Raw genomic sequence first — 15,972 nt, 5'->3', positions numbered from 1 at the left:
ATTTGAACACCATTTGCAAACCTAATTTTCAGGCAGAATTTGAAAACAACACAAAACAAAACTCCATTCTTTTATTAGAGGATTATCTACTTAGTACAATTATAAGACACTAATCTTTTTGTGTCACAGTAGAGAATAAATAAGATTGGCAATTAACGGGGTCATATTTGAATGTCCTGACCACTCACCTATGGCTGGGAAGGAGGAGCCCATGATCTACGTGACTAGGACACATGGAAGAGTTGCCCTGGCTCAGGTGAAACCCACCTTTGTGTAGTGTCTAGAGCCTCACAGGCAGAAAGGGTGCTTGTTTCCTGATGACGTGAGATAATATCGGAAAATGCGTTTCACACTGTGAAATAGTTTACAAAGCAGGGCAATACTAATGTAAATATTAACCCAGTTTAGTAACAGCTTTGGCTATTTTATTTCGTCATATATATAATAATATGTAGGGACTGGGTATGGAATTAAATAACAGAATTCATGAGTTTTGTATTGCGATTGTCTGTGTAAATTACCAGCTTTGACTTTCATGTTCTTTGAGCATCACTTTGTAACTCTTCTCTGTGCCTTTCTAATGGATCCATATATCATGTCCCGTCACAAGTGGAACTGCAAGAAGACACCTCTGCTCGGGGCAGAGGCTGGGTCTTCCGATCGCATCTCCCTTCTTTCTTCAGTGAGATCCTCTTCTTCTGGAAGCTGGTTTCACATGGTGGCTTAGATTTTTCCATCTTTGTATCTAGCACCATTTGAAATCAGTGTTTTAGGAGTAAGAATTGCAGCACAGCAGAAGGCCAACTGCAGAGGAGCTGCTGCTCGTGGGATCAGCTTCCCTCCTTCTGCCACCTGAGCCGGTTCAAGAAAGGAAGAACTTGAGAATCAAAGTACACTCTTGAGTGTGTTGGGTTGTGGAGGGGGACAGTGCAGGGATGGGGTTGTGTTCAATAGAAACTCAGAGGCTTGAGCAGAGCCAGAGGTTGTGATTGTCTTTCTGTTGACAGGGAGCGGCAACCCCTAGCAGTAGCCTGTTGGTAAGGCCTTTGAGCACATGCTTGGGCAATGCTGGGTTGGGTACTTGATTGCAATAGGCAAGGGCAGGGGTGTGTCCCAGAAGGACTATCTCATCACATCAGCACTGTCCACCTGCTCCTAGATGCCGTGAAACATTCAGCTGCAGTTGCCGAGCGGCTGAAATCAGACTTGCCACCTGCACTGTCAAGGTGCCGGACCCCACCGAGCACCACTGGACCCATCTCTTACACAGGCTGACCGATTTCTCCTGGTGTTCAGAGTCTGTTTTTGTCTAGCACCATTTGAAATCGGTTATGATGTAGGGGGAAAAGCAGCAGCCTCGAGGCCTCGTGCCAAGTCTGGTCAGCAACAGCCTGGGGCTTCCTGGAAGATGGATGTGCAGAGAGAGGGGGAGGAAGGTTATGCTTTTTCCTGCTAACTTCTTTAACTACATCTACAATACTTTATGCATGGGTAATAGATCAGTTAATGGATTTTTAGAAGCAAATCACTAAAGTTTATCTGATGTCCTCAGTTTGCCGAAATATGGTAGTTCTATAAACTCTATAAATTGGTTGCTGTTGAATTATCTTTCTGTTCATGTGTCCTGACCTTAGTAACTGTTTTATTATATTCAATTTATCATGTCTTTGTTTTCTATCTTATTTTTCATTCCTAATTGTATGATGATGATTAGTGGGGTCCTGAAAAGTTCATTTGCTGTGCAGATCTTACCTACTTCATAAAGAATTTGAAGTCGGTTACAGCAGACAGATATTAAAAATGTAGCCTATGAAGACAGGAATGAAATTCTATGAGCCAAGAAATAAAATGAGAAAAAAGATTACAGAAGAGAGACATGTTGCAGACCTGGGCTGAAGGATGCTGCTTATTGAATGGGAGACTGACCTCGGTTCCCAGTGGGCTGCAGCCCTGGAGCCTCTGCAGTCAGTGTTCCCTCAGAAACATTGGCATACCTGAGCCTGGACTCACATGGCCCGCGGAGGAGCACTGATGAATTCAGCTGCATTATAAGAGATGCAGGAGTATTGCTACTTTTGGTTCTTAGTTTGTATCAACTCTTGAAGACAGAGTGCACCAGTTCTGTAAAGGTATTCAGCGATGAGCCAGACTTGACTTCACAGGGGATTCTTCAGGTAGGAGGGCTGTGTCCCCGATTGACCATTTTGCACAGGAGATGCAAGGCCAGCCCTGACCTACCTGCAGGACTTTTGTTTCACGCCAGTGGTTCTCCATAAGCGGTGGCATCTCAACCACCTGGGAAGCCTTTCTAAGTCCACCTCCTGCCAGTCTTCCCCCAGTTGGCTGCCTTGCCCAATCGGGTGGGGGTGGGACAGGTGAAGTATCTGTTGGGAAAACTTCCCTGTGAATGGGATGCATCCTTTCACTGCAACTGCAGTGCTGTTTCAGGCTGTTGACTGGAGAATTCATGTTTTAATCCCCAGTATGCGGTGGCGGGACCAGTTAAGACCCTGAATTGTTTTATTCACCTTTCTGCTGAGGTAGCTACAATAGACCTATGGGCATAACAGCTTTGGGTCAATTGTAACAAACTGAACAACTTTTTTTTTTTTTTTTTTTTTTGCGTTACGCGGGCCTCTCACTGTTTTGGCCTCTCCCGTTGCGGAGCACAGGCTCCGGACGCGCAGGCTCAGCGGCCATGGCTCACGGGCCCAGCCACTCCGCGGCATGTGGGATCCTCCCGGACCGGGGCACGAACCCGCGTCCCCTGCATCGGCAGGCGGACTCTCAACCACTGCGCCACCAGGGAAGCCCAACTGAACAACTTTTGATTCACCTACTGTGTCCCTAGCTCCAGCCTAGGTATCACCAATAAAGCAAGTAACTCATGGATTCTGCCAGCAGGTTGCTGTGATTCCAGTCCCCAAATAAGAAAGTGCCAAAAGATGGAGTTTAGCATCAAAGCACAAAAACAATGACTTGGGACATCTTTTCCATAAAAGTACTTCCTGGTGCTCCCATGAATGCTTGATTTTAAACAGTGCTCATGGATGTGTCATGAGAAGCAAAATGCATGCCCCTTACTTGTAACTGAAGGGCCACTCAGCAGGATTATTTTTCATTATGCACCTGGAGGTTGACAGCTCTTTACCTAAAATTAGCATTCCAAGGTAGTTTTTGCTAATAAATTGCTAAGCAGAATGTTTCTTTTGGAGACATCTTGAGTCTGGTTTTTTGAGACCATGCTTTCCACTTAGGCAGAAAAGGCTTTGTCAGGCATGGGTCCCGCTTCCCTAAGTTTTACCACCGCATACAGATTTTCTCTGGCTAGCAAGTGAAGAATCAGGGTGGGTAGCTTTCTTAATGTGATCCATACTTAAAGCAATTTTGTCACCTTCTGCTTGTATGTAAGCCAGAGGAAAGGAAAATACTTTATTGACTGCAGACCCCTATATCATGCTTCTCCCATTTGTATGCCATAAAGGACAGAGTTTAGCCGTTTTTAAAAAGTTAATTTCCTAGAAGGTAAGTAGAAAAGGGCTAGTTAATTAAAATATAATTGAAAATGACTTCTAGATATCACAGCAATGTCTGAAACCTCTGAGGAATGACAAAGTTTGAACAACTAAGGAAGGGACTGTCAAATGCCCTAACAGTCCACAGGAGGGCAGCAGTGCTAAGATTATAAAAGGCTGACCACTTCATTCTGAGGTAACCTTTTCCAGATGAGCCTGGAAATGATGAAAGCAATGCAGTTTACACATCTTTGTGTAAAGATCAGTTTTGTATCATTTCTGGAAGTCAGTAGACTCTTTATGTTAAATGTTGCCCATGAGTACAAATATGCAAGTCTTAAAAATATGCATAAAATTTCATTTTTCATTAAAATGCTAGTTGTCAGGCACTACTGACTTTTAGAATGCAGCACCAGAGTTGCCTATCTTCTTTAAACCCTAGAATGTACTTTAGCAATGAAAATTCAACTTCCTGCTTATCTCAGGTCTCTTTAGCATTCTTGCAGAAGACTTTTATTTTCACCTTAAAAGCTCTCCCTGTATATTTTATGACAATTAAAAAAATACAGTAGTCTCAAGTTATAGGCAAATGACATTTGACAAAATGTTTTCTTTATTTATAGGCAACCCTAACTTTCACTCAGTGATGGTATTACAAAGATTGCTTCTTTTTTTTTTTTTTTAAACTACAGATAGCTTCCATTGCTTAGCCAGGCAACAAGATTTTAATTCAAATCTTAGTCATTTTCTGACTTCTTTAATAGGCTGAATTACAAAACCACAATTTTCTCTTGTAAATATAAGCACTTAACCTTTGTCTTTATAAGTTCACACGTAGAAGTGGACTCTGAGGCTTGAGAACCACTAATGCAGAGGTTCTCACGCTTAGCTGAATATTAGAATCACTTAGGAAGCTTGACAGAAGCCTGATGCCCAGGCCGCACCCCAGGTCAATGACATGACAAATCTCTGGGGCGTGGGACCCAGGCATCAGTAAAAGTCTCCAGGGGATTCCAGTGTGCAGCCATGGTTCAGAAGCATGTTATGCTTTCATGGTTGGGATTTGGGTTTTTAATTACTCAGCCACACCCATGCACAAATGTGATGCGGAAGATATGTCTTCTCCCACACACGGGTATAGATACTTGAACGTGGTTAACTCAAGGCTAGGAAATAACGAAGGCTGAAAGCTGGGCAGAAATCAGGAAGTGCTGCACAGGATGGGCTCTGTGAGCTGGGCCCTGGAAGAGGCCCAGGATCAGACAAGACCAGAGGCGCTTCAGCCAATAGGAATACAGCAGACAGCACAGGACGGATGGTCTGGCTTGACTGACAGCAGGTTATCTGAAGTCTTGCAGAAAGAGAAGGCTTGGGAAGAAAAGTTGGGAATTAACTGTAGAAAGCTTTCAAGTATCTTTCATGAAATGGACTTTATGCTGTGGCTAACGGAGGTAGGACTGAGCACCTTTGAGCAGGGGAGGTACGTGACCGCTGGGGAGGGGAGAAGCCTGGACAGGCTTAAGTTAAGGCTCTGAGATGGGAGGGGCAGGAGTGGTGATTGTTGGAGGGGAATGCTTACAGAAGGTGGGCCCCATTAGAAGCGTACTCTGATTTGAGATAAAACACACTGGAAATAAATGCATTATCACAAATGAAATTTCTCCATAATGACATTTTATTTTTTTTTAATACATTTGAAGGACCAATTCACGAAAAATGAACAATACAGACACGAGACTTCTCATTTCACTGGGGATACATTCTTGAAGTTTTAAGAAACCTTTAATTCAAATACACTTTTCCCTCTCTCATTTAAACAAACATTTCTAGAGAAAAAATGGTTTCCCCATATATTTAAGTAATTGGCAAATTAATATTTGACAAGGAGAACATAATTTATATTTCCACACATATTTCAATCTCACATATAAATACATTAAATTGGAAAAACTAAATTTGAAACTACTATGAAAGTCAGTTTATTTTGGTAAGCATAATAATCTTTGGTTGAAAAATACCTCCTTGAGGGTTTCTAAAAATTAAGTACTTACAGCCACCCCTTGTTTCTAAGCAAGTGCTGCATTCTTGAAAAGCGTGTGAAAGTGGGTACAGCAAAACTTCAACTCTATATTTATTTCAAAACTCCTGAATTTATTCTGTTCAGAATTATCTTCCTAAAGTGCCTTGCCCGAGATTACAAAGAGAAAGACCACTTACAGGGCTTTACAAACATGTCCTTAGGGAGTAAAGCAATATTTACTCTGGTCCACCCTTGATTCCTCATTCATATCCTTCTCAAGGCAACGTTTCTTTGGCCCAATTTGTGCTGTAACTGAAAAAAGTAACTAAAAAATTGTGAAGCAAAACATGTAAAAATGTAAATTTGAGTTAGAGCAGCAGTCCCTCCTCTTTGGCCCCTGGCTCATTTGAAGGAGGCCCTGCCTGGTGTGAGGACAGAGAAGAGGGCTGGGATCTGTCCCACCTGAGCGTCAAGTGCTACTGAGCTCTTTCTTCTTTCTTTCCCTTTGCATGACTTACAGCAAATCCACAAAGTTTGCTTTTCTGAAATACGGGGCTTCATTTTTACTCTGTCCTTTACAGATGAGGGGAGGAGCCCTCAAAGACTCAGATTCTGATGCAACTTGAGGTTATCTGATGAATTTATTCCCTATAAGCTGCCTACAATCAGATGACATGTTTAAAGTAAGACATCTCTTTATTCAAGTGGGGAAAGAAAACCACCTATAGCCAGAATTTAGGGTGGACTCCAACTCTCTTAAAGAATGGAATTCTTTTTAAGAAAACTACAAGGCCACAGTGTTCACTTTGTCCTGAGCTGGCATTCCTGCTATGGGTGTTAGAAGTCCTCTAACTTTGTACAGAAGCATGCAACTGCAACTGATGCTGAATTCTTCTTGATTTCTTAGACTGGTTAATTGTTATTAAAAGGGGTGAAGAACAAATGCCAGACAAACTTTATAGTGTCTCTAAATCACCAGGAAGTTACAAATAATTTTTAAAAATAGAATTTTATTCTATTACTCTAAGAACATTTTCTGGTAATATTCTTGTTAAGGAAGTCAAACTTGTTCAAATCCCAAATGTGCAGTGTTTTTCTTTTTACTAAGGGCTGAAGTAGTGTACACATAGAATAATAATTTTAAAAGTTTGAGTTATTCCAAGAATTACCAAAATGTGACAGAGACCTGAAATGAACAAATGCTGTTGGAAAAATGGCGTCAATAAACTTGCTGATGCAGGGTTGCCACAAATATTCAATCTGTAAAAAATGCAATATCTGCAAAGTGCAACAAAGTGAAGAAAAGAAAACTGAGGTATGCCTGTATAACACTGTATAAGTTTAAGGTGTACAGCATGAGTTGATAATGTATACATTGTGAAATGATTACCACAATAAATTTCTTAACATCCATCACCTCTCATAGTTACCAAAAGTTTTCCTCTTCTTCTTCATGATCAGAAATTTGAAGACCTACTCTCTTAGCAATTTGCCAATGCAGTTTTCTTTGATATCCTAGGAGGATTGGTTCCAGATTCCCACCCCCTTCCCCTGCAAATAAAACTCTGAATTCTCAAGTCCTTTATATTATATGGCAGAGCACAGGCGGCCCTCTGTATCCAGGGATGCTGATGCAGAACCATCAGATACAGAGTGTCAGCTGTATACAATAAAGAATTACTAATTATTGTCACTACGCTGTACACTATATCCCAATATTCATTTATCTTATATCTGGAATTTTGTACCTTTTGACACCCTTCACCCAATTCCCCCATCATCCCCACCCCCTGCCTCTGGCAACCAAAAATCTGATTTCTTTTTCTGTGAGTGTGGATTTTTGGATTCCATATATAAGTGAGGTCATTCAGCATTTGTCTCTTTCTGTATGGCTTGTTCACTTAGCATAATGCCCTCAAGTTCCATAAGCGTTGTTGCAAATGGCAGGATTTCCTTCTTTTTCATGGCTGAATTGTATTCCACTGTATGTTGTGTGTATGTGTATGTATATACATTTGTGTGTATGTGTGTGCGTGTATATATATATATATACCTATATATATCTCACATTTTCTTTATCCATTCATCCATCACTGAACACTTAGGTTCCTTCCATGTCGTGGTTGTTGTAAATAATGCTGCAATACACAGGGAGGTGCAGTTATCTCTTCATAGGGTGATTTCGTTTCCTTCAGATATATACCTATTGTGGAATTGCTGAATCATATGGTGGCACTATTTTTTTTTTTTTTTTTTGCGGTACGCGGGCCTCTCACTGTTGTGGCCTCTCCCGTTGCGGAGCATAGGCTCCGGACGTGCAGGCTCAGCGGCCATGGCTCACGGGCCCAGCCGCTCCGTGGCATGTGGGATCTTCCCAGACCGGGGCATGAACCCATGTCCCCTGCATCGGCAGGCGGACTCTCAACCACTGCACCACCAGGGAAGCCCCGGTGGCACTATTTTTAATTTTTTGAGTAACATGTATACTGTTTTCCATAGTTGCTGTATGAATTTACTGTAGATCTTAACATATTAATAGAATCAAAAGATAAACTGACACATGGGTTTGTGGAAAATAATTAGTGCTTCTGCACTGATCGACTGGTTGTTTTTTTCTGGTGAGTGGTGGGTCCGGCACCAACTTCCTTTTTCCTACAAGGACAGACAAGAAGATAGCATCAGAGGTGAACATAATTAAGTACAGAAATTAAACTCCAGAAGCACAGTTACAAAATGGACAATGAAAAAGTATTTATAGCAGTAAGAGTCACTGAACTAGGAAATAAATGATTCTTTTAAAGTAATTTCAAATGTTCAATTAGTCTCACTCCAGGAACCCTTTTTCTATCCCTGTATTATATTTCTGATTCCCTCCAAAACAAGAAATAGAGTAGTCTCATATACTTAGTAAATATTCCCTTATTTTAGTTTAGGGCCGGTGAGAAAGACTAGAGAGAAGTACATGTTTTCCCTAAATACAATTTTAATTCTGGCTCTGAGATGAAACCTTTAAAAAGGTAACAATTCCAGTGGTGTTCAAGTTCAGTAATGCCTCATTTACCCCTCACTGTCAAGAAAATCATGTGTTCTGGTTAGAGAGTCTCCTAAGTAACTGAAACTCACATCACACTTTTTTTTTGTAACAACAGACAGCTTTCTAAAATCTATTACTCAAGTCCAGCATTGTCCATAGAAATATAATGTGAGTCACACAGGTAATTTTGAATTTTGTAGAAGCTACATTAAAAAAAGGAAAAGAAGTAGGAAAACTAGTTTTAAATTTTTTACTTAACCCAATACCCATGGATTGTACATTCCTTTGCACTAAGTCTTTGAATCTGGTGTGTAGTGTGCACTCAAGCTCATCTTACAAAGGATGAGCCACTTCTGACGTCCTCGGCAGCCACTCAGAACTACCGACTCTGGAGCTGGAAAACGCAGTTCCAGTTCCTACTTAGGAAACTGACTACAATAGACAGACTACAACCAAATGGGGACCTGTCAGTTATTTACAGTATGCCTGCCCCAGCTAACACTTCAGGGTGCCTACCCCATGTAAGAGCTGACTGTGTTAATTTTGGAGACTTTCATATTTCTCTTGGTGAGGGAGGCATCACTATGAATGAGCACTGCCACAGCACAATACTTGTTATATAGCAGTTTCCTCAAGAATATTGTGGAGAATGATTCAATATTTAGGCCTGTCACTGACTCTTCTAAGACCAGTATATTTTTCTATTTTGAAGCAATACTTATTTTTTCTAGTAGTAATGGAATCTTTTTTTAAAAAAATAGAATTAAAAATTGAAATCCAATATATGAGAAAGATAAATAAGCATTAATATAAACTTAAAGAAACATTCATTTGATATAACAATGAAGCTCTTTGAAGATGATTAAAATGTGGAAGTGAATTACTAATTATATATTACCTTCAGCATTCATTAAGTTAACTTCAAGTATTTACAGAAAACTTGAAGCTCATGGACTTCTGAAAACTGCTTTTCTGGTTGGCTTTATCCTCAAAGGAATCCTTAGAGAACGAAGCAGATACGTAGGGCTGGGTAGGCCCACACTGCCATTCTAGTTGTTATGTTTGTCTTCCCCTTTGCCCCTGTGATCAAAGACACCACTTTGCTTTTACAAAGAAACTGCCCTTCTTATTGGCCTTTGTAGAATCTGTTCCCAAACTCGTGACTGTAACCTAGGGTAGTGCCTCACATTATAATTGGTGGGAAACATATCTCCTCTTCCCAAGTTTGCAGACACACATTCTGGCACAAAAGAGGAACGTCCACAAAAAAAAAAAAATCATAAGAGAATACTAGAATAATTATATGTGACAAATTGGACAACCCAGAAGAAATGAACAAGTTTCTAGAAACATATAGCCCTCCAAAACTGAATGAAGAAGAAATAGATAATTTAAACAGACCTATAGCTAGAAGTAAAATAGAATTGATAATTTAAAAACTCCCTGCAAACAAAAGTCCAGGACTGTATGGCTTCACTTGGGAATTCTACCAAACATACAAAGAACTTATACAGATCCAGAACACTCCCAAAGTCATTTTATGAAGCCACCATCACCCTGATACCAAAACCAGACAAAGACACTACCAAAAAAGAACATTACAGGCCAATATCTTTTTGAATATAGATACAAAAATTCTTAACACAATATCAGCAACCAAATTCAACACATAAAAAATCATACACCACGACCAAGTTGGATTCTCCCCAGGGACACAAGGATGGTTCAACATACACAAATCATTCAATGCAACACACCACATCAATAAAAGAAGTGGAAAAAAACCACGTGATCATCTCAATAGATGCAGAAAAAGCATTTGATAAAATTCAACATCCATTCATGATAAAAACTCTTACCAAAGTGGGTATAGAGGGAACATATCTCAACTTAATAAAAGCTATTTATGACAAACCTACAGCCAACATAATACTCAGTGGTGAAAAGTTGAAAGCCTTCTCACTAAAATCTGGAACAATACAAGGATGCTCCCTCTCACCATTTCTATTCAATATAGTACTGGAAGTCCTAGCCACAGCAATCATACAGGAAAATAAAATGTATCCTAATTGGAAGGGAAGTAGAACTGTCATTATATGTAGATAACAGGGTATTATATATATAGAAAACCCTAAAGAGTCCACACAAAAATTACTAGAACTGATAAACAAATTTAGCAAGGTAGCAAGATACAAGATTAACATATAAAAATCTGTTGCATTTCTTTACACTAACAATATCAGAAAGGGAAAGTAAAAAAAAAAATCCCTTTAAAAATTGCATCAAAAAGAATAAAATACTTCGAAATAAACCTGACCTAGTAGGTAAAAGACTTATATGCTGAGAACTATAAAACATTGATAAGGGAAATTGATGATGATTTAAAGAAATGAAAAGATACTCCATGCTCTTGAAATGGAAGAATCACTATTGTTAAAATGACCATACTACCCAAAGCAACCTACAGATTTAATGTGATACTCATCAAATTACCCATGATATTTTTCACAGAACTACAACAAATAATCCTAAAATTTATATGGAACCATAAAAGATCCAGAATTTCCAAAGCAATCCTGAGGAAAAAGAACAAACCTGGAAGCATAACCCTCCCAGAATTCAGACAATACTACAAAGCTATAGCAATCAAACAGCATGTATTGGCACAAAAACAGATATATGGATCAACAGAACAGAATAGAGAGCCCAGAAATAAACCACACACCTATGGTCAATCTTTGACAAAGAAGGCAATAATATTAAATGAAGAAAAGACAATCTCTTTGGCAAGTGGTGGGTGTTTGGAAAGCTGGACAGTCACATGTAAATCAATGAAGCTAGAACACTCCCTTACACCATACACAAAAATAAACTCAAAATGGCTTAAAGGCTTAAATATAAGACATTACACCATAAAACTCCTAGCAGAGAACATAGGCAAAAAGTTCTCTGACATAAATTGTGCCAATGTTTTCTTAGGTCAGTCTCCCAAGGCAATGTGAATAAAAGCAAAAATAAACAAATGGGACCTAATCAAAGTTATAAACTTTTGCACAGAAAAGGAAACCATAAACAAAATGAAAAGACAACCTACGGAATGGGAGAAGATATTTGCAAATGATGTGACTCACAAGGGATTAAATTCCAATATATACAAACATCTCATACAACTCAATAACAGACAAACAGTGCAATCAAAAAATGGGTGGAAGACCTAAATAGACATTTCCCAAAGAAGACATACAGATGGCCAATAGGCACATGAAAAGATGCTCAACATCGCTAATTATCAGAGAAACGCAAATCCAAACTCCAATAAGGTATCACCTCACACTGGTCAGAATGACCATCATCAAAAAATCTATACATAATAAATGCTGGAGAGTTGTGAAGAAAAAGGAACCCTCCTACACTGTTGGTGGGGATGTAAATTGGTGCAACCACTACAGAGAACAGCATGGAGGTTCCTTAAAAACCTAAAAACAGAGTTTCTATATGACCCAGCAATCCCACTCCTGGGCATATAACCAGAAAAAACTCTAATTCAAAAAGATATATGCACCCCAATGTTCACAGCAGCACTATTTACAATAGCAAAGACATGGAAGCAACCTAAATGTCCATCAACAGATGAATGGATAAAGAAGATGTGGTGTATATATATATACAATGAAATACTACTCAGCCATAAAAAAAGAACGAAATAATGCCATTTGCCACAACATGGATGGACCTAGAGATTATCATACTAAGTGAAGTAAGACAGAGAAAGACAAATATCATATGATATCACTTAAATGTGGAATCTAAAATATGGTACAAAAGAACTTGTGTACAGTACAGAAACAGACACACAGACAGGAAACAAACTTATAGTTACCAAAGAGGAAATGGGGGGAGGGATAGGAGTTTGAGATTAGTACATACAAAAACTATACATAAAATAGATAAACAACAATGTCCAAATCTTTGGTGCAGGGAACTATATTCAATATCTTGTAATAACATATTATGGAAAAGAATATGAAAAATAATATACAATTGTATAACTGAACCACTTTACTGTACAGCAGAAATTAACACAACATTGTAAATCAAGGATACTTCAATCAGCACTCCCTCTTGCGAGAGCACCAGAATCACAACTAACTGCTGAACAATCATCGACAGGAAGACACTGGAACTCATCAAAAAAGACACCCCGCATCCAAAGAAAAAGGAGACCCACAATGAGATGGTAGGAGGGGCGCAATCACAATAAAATCAAATCCCATAACTGCTGGGAGGGTGACTCACAAACTGGAGAACAATTATACCACAGATGTACACCCACTGGAGGGAAGGTTCTGAGCCCCACGTCAGGCTTCCCAACCTGGAGGTCTGGCGATGGGAAGAGGAATTCCCAGAGAATCAAACTTTGAAGGCTAGTGGGATTTGATTGCAGGACTTTGACAGGACTGGGGGAAACAGAGACTCCACACTAGAAGGGCACACACAAGGTAGTGTGTGCATCAGGTCCCAGGGGGAAGGAGCAGTGACACTATAGGAGATTGAAACAGACCTATATGCTAGTGTTGGAGGGTCTCCTACAGAGGGGTGCTGGTTGTGGATCACCGCAGGGACAAGGACACTGGCAGCAGAAGTTCTGGGAAGTTCTTCTTGGCATGAGCCCTCCTGAAGTCCACCATTAGCCCCACCAAAGACCCTGTAGCCTCACCCATCAGCAGACAAGCAGATTAAAGTTTTACTGAGCTCTGCCCACCAGAGCAATACCCAGCTCTACCCACCAACAGTCCCTCCCATCAGAAAGACTGCAAAAGCCTCTTAGATAGCCTCATCCACCAGAGGGCAGACAGCAGAAGCAAGAACTACAATCCTGCAGTCTGTGGAACAGAAACCACATTCACAGAAAGATAGACAAAATGAAAAGGCAGAGGACTATATACCAGATGAAGGAACAAGATAAAATCCCAGAGAAACAACTAAATGAAGTGGAGATAGGAAACCTTCCAGAAAAAGAATTCAGAATAATGATAGTGAAGATGATCCAGGACCTCAGAAAAAGAAGGGAGGCAAAAATCGAGAAGATGCAAGAAATGTTTAACAGAGACATTTAATTCAGAAGAATTAAAGAACAAACAAACAGAGATGACCAATACAATAACTGAAATGAAAACTACACTAGAAGGAATCAAAAGCAGAATAACTGAGTCAGAAGAACGGATAAGTGACCTGGAAGACAGAATGGTGGAATTCACTGCTGCGGAACAGAATAAAGAAAAAAGAATGAGAAGAAATGAAGACAGCCTAAGAGACCTCTGGGACAACATTAAACGTAACAACATTCACATAATAGGGGTCCCAGAGGAGAAGAGAGAGAGAAAGGACCCGAGAAAATATTTGAAGAGATCATAGTTGAAAACTTCCCTAACATGGGAAAGGAAATAGCCACCCAAGTCCAGGAAGCACAGAGAGTCCCATACAGGATCAACCCAAGGAGAAACACGCCAAGACCCATAGTAATCAAACTGGCAAAAATTAAAGACAAGGATTATTGAAAGCAGCAAGGGAAAAATGACAACATACAAGGGAACTCCCATAAGGTTAACAGCTGATTTCTCAGCAGAAACTCTACAAACCAGAAGGGAGTGGCAGATATACTTAAAGTGATGAAAGGGAGGAAGGTACAATCAAGATTACTCTCCCCAGCAAGGATCTCATTCAGATTTGATGGAGAAACCAAAAGCTTTACAGACAAGCAAAAGCTAAGAGAATTCAGCACCACCAAACCAGCTCTATAACAAATGCTAAAGGAACTTCTCAAAGTGGGAAACACAAGACAAGAAAAGGACCTACAAAAACAAACCCCAAACAATTAAAAAAATGGTAATATGAACATACATATGATAATTACCTTAAATGTGAATGGATTAAATGCTCCAACGAAAAGACACAGGCTTGCTGAATGGATACAAAAACAAGACCCATATATATGCTGTCTACAACAGACCCACTTCAGCCCTAGGGACACATATAGACTGAAAGCGAGGGAATGGAAAAAGATATTCCATGCAAAAGAAAGCTGGAGTAGCAATACTCATATCAGATAAAATAGACTTTAAAACAAAGAATGTTACAAGAGACAAGGAGGGACACTATGTAATGATCAAGGGATCAATCCAAGAAGAAGATATAACAATTATAAATATATATGCACCCAACATAGGAGCACCTCAATACATAAGGCAACAGCTAACAGCTATAAAAGAGGAAATCGACAGTAACACAATAATACTGGGGGACTTTAACAGCTCACTTACATCAAAGGATAGTTCATACAAACAGAAAATTAATAAGGAAACACAAGCTTTAAATGACACAATAGACCAGATAGATCTAATTGATATTTTTAGGACATTCCATCCAAAAGAGAAAATTACACTTTCTTCTCAAGTGCACAGGGAACATTCTCCAGGATAGATCACGTCTTGGGTTACATATCAGGCCTCAGTAATTTTAAGAAAATTGAAATCATATCAAGCATCTTTTCTGACCACAATGCTATGAGATTAGAAATGACTTACAGGGAAAAAAAGGTAAGAAGTACCAACACATGGAGGCTAAACAATACATTACTAAATACGCAAGAGACCACTAAAGAAATCAAAGAGGAAATAAAAAAATACCTAGAGACAAATGACAATGAAAACACGACGATCCGAAACCTATGGGCTGCAGCAAAAGCAGTTCAAAGAGGGAAGTTTACAGCTATACAAGGCTACCTCAAGAAACAAGAAAAATCTCAAATAAACAATCTAACCTTACACCTAAAGGAACTAGAGAAAGAAGAACAAACAAAAGCCAAAGTTAGCAGAAGAAAAGAAATCATAAAAATCAGAGCAGAAATAAATGAAATAGAAACAAAGAAAACAATGGCAAAGATCAATAAAACTAAAAGCTGCTTCTTTGAGAAGATAAACAAAATTGATAAACCATTCACCAGACACATCAAGAAAAAGAGGGAGAGGACTCAAATCAATAAAATTAGAAATGAAAGAAGAGAAATTACAACAGACATCGAAGAAATACAAAGCATCATAAGAGACTACTACAAGCACCTCTATGCCAATAAAATGGGCAACCTGGAAGAAATGGACAAATTCGTAGAAAGGAATAACCTCCCAAGCCTGAACCAGGAAGAAGTAGAAAATATGAACAGACCAATCACAAGGAATGAAATTGAAACTGTGATTAAAATTCTTCCAACAAACAAAAGTCCAGGACCAGATGGCTTCACAGGGGAATTCTATCAAACATTTAGAGAAGAGCTAACACACATCCTTCTCAAACTCTTCCAAAAAACTGCGGAGGAAGGAACACTCCCAAACTCATTCTATGAGGCC

At 39.4% G+C, this 15,972-nt stretch overlaps 2 protein-coding genes across 2 annotated transcripts in view; both read right to left on the bottom strand.

The window, feature by feature from the left end:
- Positions 1-15,972, bottom strand: part of CR1 (complement C3b/C4b receptor 1 (Knops blood group)) — a 276,865-nt gene that overhangs the window by 46,557 nt on the left and 214,336 nt on the right. The window lies entirely within an intron of this gene.
- Positions 7,865-15,972, bottom strand: part of LOC117197676 (membrane cofactor protein-like) — a 56,721-nt gene continuing 48,613 nt past the window's right edge. Inside the window, exon 11 of the mRNA XM_049702981.1 lies at positions 7,865-8,187. The gene's annotated coding sequence lies outside the window, so the exon portion shown is untranslated. The remainder of the gene's footprint in view (positions 8,188-15,972) is intronic.

This window comes from Orcinus orca, chromosome 1 (assembly GCF_937001465.1).
Source record: "Orcinus orca chromosome 1, mOrcOrc1.1, whole genome shotgun sequence".
Classification (NCBI taxonomy): domain Eukaryota; kingdom Metazoa; phylum Chordata; class Mammalia; order Artiodactyla; family Delphinidae; genus Orcinus; species Orcinus orca.
Note: the sequence above shows the minus strand (reverse complement) of the source record. Positions and strands in the feature narration are given on the sequence as shown.